Here is an 8,276-nt window from a genome sequence, read left to right as displayed (position 1 = left end):
GAAGAACCATTTCAAAACCAGAAATGGATTTCCATCAACGCAGGTTTTGTTGACAAAGAAAGCACAGATGCAAAAAGGTTATGGGGAGGGGAGTTTTTACAAAGGTCAGCATCCTTTCTCGGTCGATTAAACGCGCACCCAACTAAAATAATGAAAACTAAAGATAGCAACGCTAGAAAACTGCAAATAATTACAACTGAAAGCACTCGCCTGTCTAAGCCCTAAACCATGTGGAGGAGTCATATTGGACTTATTGTGAAGAATGAGTAGGCCGGGGAGGGGGTGAATTCCCCAGCAAAGGAGTGGATTCTTAGAAGAAGGGTAGGACAGAGAGATTAATTATTCCCACCCTGACTGACACACGACAAACAACCTGAGTTAGAATTTAAATGGCATTTCAAACCACTTTCTGCATCTGTCTGGCTAGACCCCTGTTGATGGGCCTCGCTCATAGCCACGCCAGTAAATAGCTTAACTCATGCGTCATCTTTAGGTGCCCTAATGGAGCAGCAGTGGCGTAGGAGGTTAAGAGCTCGTGTATCTAATCTGGAGGAGCCGGGTTTGATTCCCAGCTCTGCCGCCTGAGCTATGGAGGCTTCTCTGGGGGATTCAGATTAGCCTGTGCACTCCCACACACGCCAGCTGGGTGACCTTGGGCTAGTCACAGCTTCTCGGAGGTCTCTCAGCCCCACCCACCTCACAGGGTGTTTGTTGTGAGGGGGGAAGGGCAAGGAGATTGTCAGCCCCTTTGAGTCTCCTGCAGGAGAGAAAGGGGGGATATAAATCCAAACTCTTCTTCTTCATCATCATCTTTGAGTATTCCTGTGAACCCTGAGAGGTTGGCAGAAGCAGCTGAGAATCAGAGGCCTTCCCTTTGAGCTCCTCCCATTCGCCCATCTTTATCAAAACTGAGTGAAGTGCGAGATCTTGCCTCCAGCTACTTCACTTAACAAGAAGCCGTGATCTCTTGGCTTAGTTTTATTGGAAGGAATAGTTAATAGCAGCCTTCCTTAGAGGCTGATTTTCAATAGGAGTCTAGTGTCCAGATCAAAGGATGTAATTGTACCTCTCTATTCTGCATTGGTTAGACCTCACCTGGAATATTGTGTCCAGTTCTGGGCACCAGAATTCAAGAAGGATATTGACAAGCTGGGACGGGTCCAGAGGAGGGCGACCCAAATGGTCAAAGGTCTGGAATCCATGCCCTACAAGGAGAGACTTAGGGAGCTGGGGATGATCAGTTTGGTGAAGAGAAGGTTAAGGGATGACATGATAGCCATGTTTAGATGTTTGAAGGGATGCCATGTCCAAGAGGGAGCAAGCTTGTTTTCTGCTGCTCCAGAGACCAGGACCAGGAGTGATGGGTTCAAGGTGCAGGAAAAGAGATCCCACCTAAACATCAGGAAAAACTTCCCGACAATAAGAGCTGTTTGTGGAATGCTCTACCTCGGGGAGTGGTGGAGTCTCCTCCTTTGGAGGTTTTTTAAGAGAGTCTGGATGGCCATCTGTCAGGAGTGCTTTGATTGTGTGTTCCTGCATGGCAGGGGCTTGGACTTGATGGCCCGGGGCGGGGGGTGTCTATGATTCTGTGATTACTTCAGGAAAAGCTCTATGATTCTGTGATTACTTCAGGAAAGCTGCAAGCTTTGAGAATGGAGGAGGAAGATGCTGCCCCTGCATGCAAGCACAGCTTTGTGTTAAATAGATGCCACCAGCAAGTGGCACCAAGTCACCTGCCTGGGGGCTCGTGTCCTGGTGATCTTGTGCCTCATTCTTTTGAGAACATTGCAAAAGGCTGTCTGAACATGGGCTTAGTCAAGGAAAGGAGGAGCAGCAGTGGCGTAGGAGGTTAAGAGCTCGTGTATCTAATCTGGAGGAACCGGGTTTGATTCCCAGCTCTGCCGCCTGAGCTGTGGAGGCTTCTCTGGGGAATTCAGATTAGCCTATGCACTCCCACACAGGCCAGCTGGGTGACCTTGGGCTAGTCACAGCTTCTCGGAGCTCTCTCAGCCCCACCCACCTCACAGGGTGTTTGTTGTGGGGGGGGAAGGGCAAGGAGATTGTCAGCCCCTTTGAGTCTCCTGCAGGAGAGAAAGGGGGGATATAAATCCAACTCTTCTTCTTCTTCCCAAACACAAACCTCTCTCCTCCTCCACTGAGGCTGCGACTGTGTCCCTGAGCCGATTGTCCTAAAAGTGTCTGCTGGAAGAATACAAGCCTGTCTCCAGAGGTGGGATCCAACCAGTTCTCACCACTTCTCTAGAAGTGATTGCTAATTTTCTCTGAGTGCCAAGAAGGGGCTACTAAAGCAACCTCCCTGCCCAACAGGGACTGGAGGCGCTTGTGTGCGGCGGCGCCACTGTTTGAATCCCACCCCCATCGGAACCTGGTATTAAAATTTTTGGATCCCGCCACTGCACATCTCCCTCTCCAAGACCAGTAGTTTACTGCATCATAGCAGAACAGCCCTTTGCAGAGGGCAACACGCAAGGAATTGGAGCCGCATAACCTACGCTCAAGTCGCAGCCCAAATCGGATCGAGTGAGGCAGAGAGATGCTCTTTTCCTGCATCCGTCCCTCCTGTCAGCAGGAACATGCAAGAGCTGGAATGAATTTTTTGCAGTGTTGCAAAATGAAATCCGTACCCACTCTAGACACAAACACACACTTTTCCTTCGTTCTTCTCTGTTCCTGCAGCTCCTTGAGTCACCCCCACCCCAGTCACAGGGCCTTAATGAAAGAACTACCTCTTGGGTTGGGTGACGGTGCGGAGGTGAAATGGCTCCCTATCTCACAAGCACAGGACCTCTGAGGACAAAGGTTAGTGACACCCGGGGTTGCCAACTCCTGCTTGGGAAATCCCTGGAGATGTTGGGATGGAGCCCGGGGAGGCAGGAATTTGGAGAGGGCAGGTGAGCAGGAAGCTCAGTAGGGGTTTGATATCACTCTAGGATTTCCATTTTTTCCCTAAACTCTATGGTGTACTATAGGGTCCATCCTCTGAAGTTCTCCAGAGGGACTGATCCCTGTAGTCTGAAGATCCATTGTAATCTCAGAAGGACTCCAGGCCCTTCCTGGAGAATGGCAACCCTGGTTGCAGTGGCATACCTAGGCAAACTGGAGCCGTGGGCAAAACCTGAGAAAGAAAGAAAACAAGCAGTGGCAGGAAGGGGGTGGATTTAAAAGGAAAATCTGGGGAAATGCCTGCTGTCAGGGGTGCAATTATTAAGATAGCAGCACCAAAATTTCAGAGTATCTTCATGAGACCCTACTCATGATACCACCCAGGTTTGGTGAAGTTTGGTTCAGGGGGTCCAAAGTTATGGATCCTCAAAGGTGTAGCCCCCATCTCCTATTAGCTCCCATTGGAAACAATGGGGGATGGGGCACTCCCTTTGGGAGTCCATAACTTTGGACTCCCTGAACCAAACCTCACCAAACCTGGGTGGTATCATCAGGACAGTCTCCCAAAAAACTCCTGAAATTTTGGTGCTGCTATCCTAAAAACTGCACCATCTGCAGGCCAAAAACGGAAAAACACTGAAAATATAAAAAATCCCACAAACGAACTTGCAGTTTTTGCACCCCCCACAAGGTGGTGCCCAGGGCAACTGCCCACTTTGCCCAATGAGAGGAATGCCTCTGCCTGGTTGCACCCATTCCCTTTTCAATCCATCCCACTGACCCATGTGGCAGGATCCTTTGCATGGATCCTGCAGCCCTAGAGGGGCTAGGAGAGGAATACTGGGACACTTTTGCAAATAGGTGAAGAGCTTGGATTTCTGTGTTGCCTTTTTTCTCCTGTAGGTAGTCTCAAAACAGCTTATGCACTTCTCACCTTCCTCTCCCCACAAACACCTTGTGAGGCAGGTGGGGCTGAGAGAGTTTGGAGAGATCAACTGTGACTGCCCCAAGGTCACCCAGCAGGCTTCATGTGCAGGAGCAGGCAAATTGTCAGGGGGATGCTATCTAGGGGTTATCGAGATGCATTCCTAACTCAAATGTGACTGCTTGCAACTAGAGATCAATGCTGCTACAAGATATATATAACCAGCCTGCTTAACGTTACCACTGCCGTTTGGGGCATTCTTTCCTTGATCTTTACTTTATGGCTTCACGTGCTTTGCAGATAACTACGCTTCCCCCCGACACCCTGGTCTCATGAGAGACAGTGTTGTTTCCGTTGTTCGGTGGGGGCGGGAGGCCAGGTGGCTCTCCATCTCTATCTGCCACCCACCTTGGGGCCCCTTGGCTCCACAAACTCTTTCTTTCAAACTTTTTGGGAAAATGGGAGGGGGAACTGGCAATGGGGATAAAGTGGGGGTCAAAGGTCAGGTCCCCCAGAACTGGCTTTGTCAAGCTTTGGTGCTTTGAGCTTATCCATAAATGCTGCTGATCAGCAACGCAGTCTGTTTATTGAGACCCAACATTAAGCCTTGGACCTCCATGCTGACTTCCACACCTGCTACCATGGATGGGGCTACAGGTGGGGAAGCTACCGACAGTGGTTTGGACAACAGTCCTGGGGGCCAAGCTGTGGACTCCCCAGATTGGATGCCAGATACATGGCTGCCAGTCTCCAGGTGGTGGCTGGAGATTTTCTAGAATTCCAACAGGTTACGGAGCTCAGCTCCCCTGGAGAAAAGGGCTGCTTTGGCAGGTGGATTCTGGGGCATTGGACCTCACTGAGGCCCCTCCCCAGTGGTGGGATCCAAAAATTTTAGTAACAGGTTCCCATGGTGGTGGGATTCAAACTGTGGCGTAGCGTCGATGGGGCTGGGCGGGGCACGACGGGGGCGTGGCCGGGCATTTTGGGGGCAGGGCATTCCTGGGCAGGGCTGTGGCAAAGACGCAGCCGCTGCGCCGGTCCTTGGGCGGGAAACGAATGCATGCAGGCGCAGGCTGCCACGCACACCGGTGCACCTCCCGCTAGACTGCTTCAAGTTCTGCGCGCTGCTGCTGAGAGGAGGGGCGTAACTAAGGCAAAAATCACATGGCAAAACCACCAATCAGTAACCCCCTCTCGGCACACACAAATAATGAGTCACCTACTCTCGGGAACCTGTGAGAACCTGCTGGATCCCACCTCTGCCCCTCCCCTCCCCAAACCCTGTCCTTCCTAGTCCCCCCCCCCCCCAATAATCTGCAGGCGTTTCCCAACCCAAAGCTGGCAACTCTGGGTGAGGCCCGGCTGGCGCTGGGCCGGGCATTGTAGGGCTGGAGACAAGGGCACAGCTGCAGTGGCTGTTATCTGTGGCCTGAGGGCCTTCTGTTTTTTGTAACTAGTGAAGTACGCAAAGCTCTCCCCTTCTCTCCCATTTCCTGGGGAAGGGCGCATGTGCATTGCTGGCCTTGGGCAAGCCCATGACAATGCTGTATTCACACTAGCCTTTTCTCATGAGGGCAACTGTGGGAATCCGTGGGCGAGGGGAACATCTGAATGAGGCGTACCATGGGTAAATGGCACCCGGAGACAAATTGTCTCCAGGACGCCCCAGGCTCTGCCCCTGCCCCACCCACCTTGGCTCCGCCCCCACTGCCCTTGACCCCACCCATGTCACCATGGACATGGGCAAGGTTTAGGGTGCCCACCTCCCACCCAGACTCCCCCAGCAGGACTTCCTGGTCACGTGGGGGACTGATTTTGCGCCCCCCACATGACCAGAAGAGTGGTGCCTGGGAGATACACCACTGCAATGGGAAATGTGTGAAGATATATACCAGCTGCAAAAGGTTGACCGCCAACCGTGGCTTTTTGCAGCCCAGGTCCTGACACAGATCAGTAAAGCTCTGGAAGTCGTCTTGACTGGAGTAACAGACCCTTCCGTTGGCCCAGCAGCTCTGGAGACTTTTTGGGTTAGTTGTGGTCCAGATGTTTACATATGACTCTAACCAACAGGAGCTATCTGCTGTGCGCTGTTCGGAAGTCTCCACTAGATCATAAAACTGGCCCCTCTCCAGGACACAAGAAGGAGGAGGAGGAGGAGGAGGAGGAGGAGGAGGAGTTTGGATTTATATCCCCCTTTCTCTCCTGCAGGAGTTTACAATCTCTTTGCCCTTCCCCCCTCACAACAAACACCCTGTGAGGTAGGTGGGGCAGAGAGAGCTCTGAAGAACTGTGACTAGCCCAAGGTCACCCAGCTGGCATGTGTGGGAGTGTACAGGCTAATCTGAATTCCCCAGAGAAGCCTCCACAACTCAAGCGGCAGAGCGGGGAATCAAACCCGGTTCCTCCAGATTAGATACACGAGCTCTTAACCTCCTACGCTACTGCTGAGTAGTACCGCTCTACATCTGCTGACACTTTCTCTCCTGTAAGGAGACTCAAGGTGGCTGACAAGCTCCTTTTCCTTCCTCTCCCCACAACAGACACCTTCTGAGGTAGGTGAGGCTGAGAGAGTTCTGAGAAAACTGTGACTAGCCCAAGGTCACCCAGCAGGAATGCAGCAGTGTGGAAACACATCTGGTTCTGAGAATCAAACCCGGTTCCTCCAAATTAGATACACGAGCTCTTAACCTGCTACGCCTCATTTGGGAACAGAAAAACCTTCTTCTGGAATCCCCAAAGGCCCTGTCTGTTCTCTCCTCTGCTTTCTTTCCTGGCAGAAGGCTTCTTCTCGTGGCATTGAGGCCTGGATCTGATCCACGGCCCTCTCCCGCTCGGCTGCCTCCTCAAGACGGGTGGCAATCTGCCTGCCTGCCTGCCTGCCTGCCCGCCCGCCTGCCTTCCAGCTTTTCCTGGGCACGAAAGCTGGGCCCTGTCATCATTCTCAGCTGGCAGCTAGGGGCGGGCAGGGAGCCACGCCAACACTGTGCCAGCCGCACCGAGCAAAGAGAAGCGGGGAAGGAGGCTGCTCGGCTTTTTGCAAAGCGCTGTAACCTTCAACGCTCATCAAGGCAGGAATAAAGGAGGCAGGAGATGGGTCAGAATGAACAGAATGAACTGGGAAATGGGGGTGCTCCGTGCGCTTGTTAAATGATTAGCTGAAGGGCGTGGGTGCTGAGACAGTCTGCTCCTTGCTTTGGGGGCTGAAGTAGGAAGAATCCCCAGTCAAAGCAGGGAGCCCCTTGCAGGGCCTGTGGTGTAGTTGTTAGGCCTGCTGGACTCTAGCCTGGAGAACCGGGTTTGATTCCCCGCTCTTCCATATGAGCAGCCAACTTTTATCTGCTGAACTGGATTCTTCTAGGAGCAGCAGTGCCGTAGGACATTAAGAGCTCGCGTATCTAATCTGGAGGAACCGGGTTCGATTCTCCGCTCTGCCGCCTGAGCTGTGGAGGCTTCGCTAGGGAATTCAGATTAGCCTGTGCACTCCCACACACGCCAGCTGGGTGACCTTGGGCTAGTCACAGCTTCTCGGAGCTCTCTCAGCCCCACCCACCTCACAGGGTGTTTGTTGTGAGGGGGGAAGGGCAAGGAGATTGTCAGCCCCTTTGAGTCTCCTGCAGGAGAGAAAGGGGGGATATAAATCCAAAACTCTTCTTCTTCTTCCCAGCTTCTGCTGATGAACTTTGGGCTAGTCACAGTTCTCTCAGAACTCTCTCAGCCGCACCTGCCTCACAAGGTGTCTGTTGTGGGGAAAAGAAGGGAAAGGAGCTTGTAAGCCACCTTGAGTCTCCTTATCTGAGGCAACAGGTCATTGTTGAGACAGGCTAGTAATTTAAAAAAACTCTATTGTATCACAACACTTGATTTGAAGAGTCACCCCTCAGAGAGTGTGACAGGTAATGATTTACTAGCATGTCCCTCTGACCTCTAGATGTACTGGAATTTTCTGGTACCTTCCACTGGCTTCTTAAAATCTAAAGAATTACCAGTAAGCTATCACCAGTTTTTGACCTAGACCATAGCAGAGTTTATGACCAGGCACACAGAGAACTTGTGCAAAAATGCAAAAAATGATCGCAAAGAGAGTTTGCCTTGACCAAACTTTCTCACTTATGAGTGAGGTGAGTTCCAGACTGGATCTCCCTAAAGCACAGGTGTCAAACTCGCGGGCCTCCAGATGTTATGGACTACAGTTCCCATCATCCCCTGCCAGCATGACGCTGGCAGGGGATGATGGGAACTGTAGTCCATAACATCTGGAGGCCCCCGAGTTTGACACCTATGTCCTAAAGGTTTTGGTTAAAATTTGTCCTCGGCTCCATGCGGAGAAGCTTTTATGCCTATCCAGCGGCCACTTCTCCTGTACCATGTTGTGTCTCAGTAATAAGTAACTCTCACACAGCAGAGAAAATCTTAATTACCAGAGAAGAGGCACGTACCACCGGGGTCA

The sequence above is a fragment of the Sphaerodactylus townsendi genome, linkage group LG08 (genome assembly GCF_021028975.2).
Source record: "Sphaerodactylus townsendi isolate TG3544 linkage group LG08, MPM_Stown_v2.3, whole genome shotgun sequence".
NCBI lineage: Eukaryota > Metazoa > Chordata > Lepidosauria > Squamata > Sphaerodactylidae > Sphaerodactylus > Sphaerodactylus townsendi.
Note: the sequence above shows the minus strand (reverse complement) of the source record.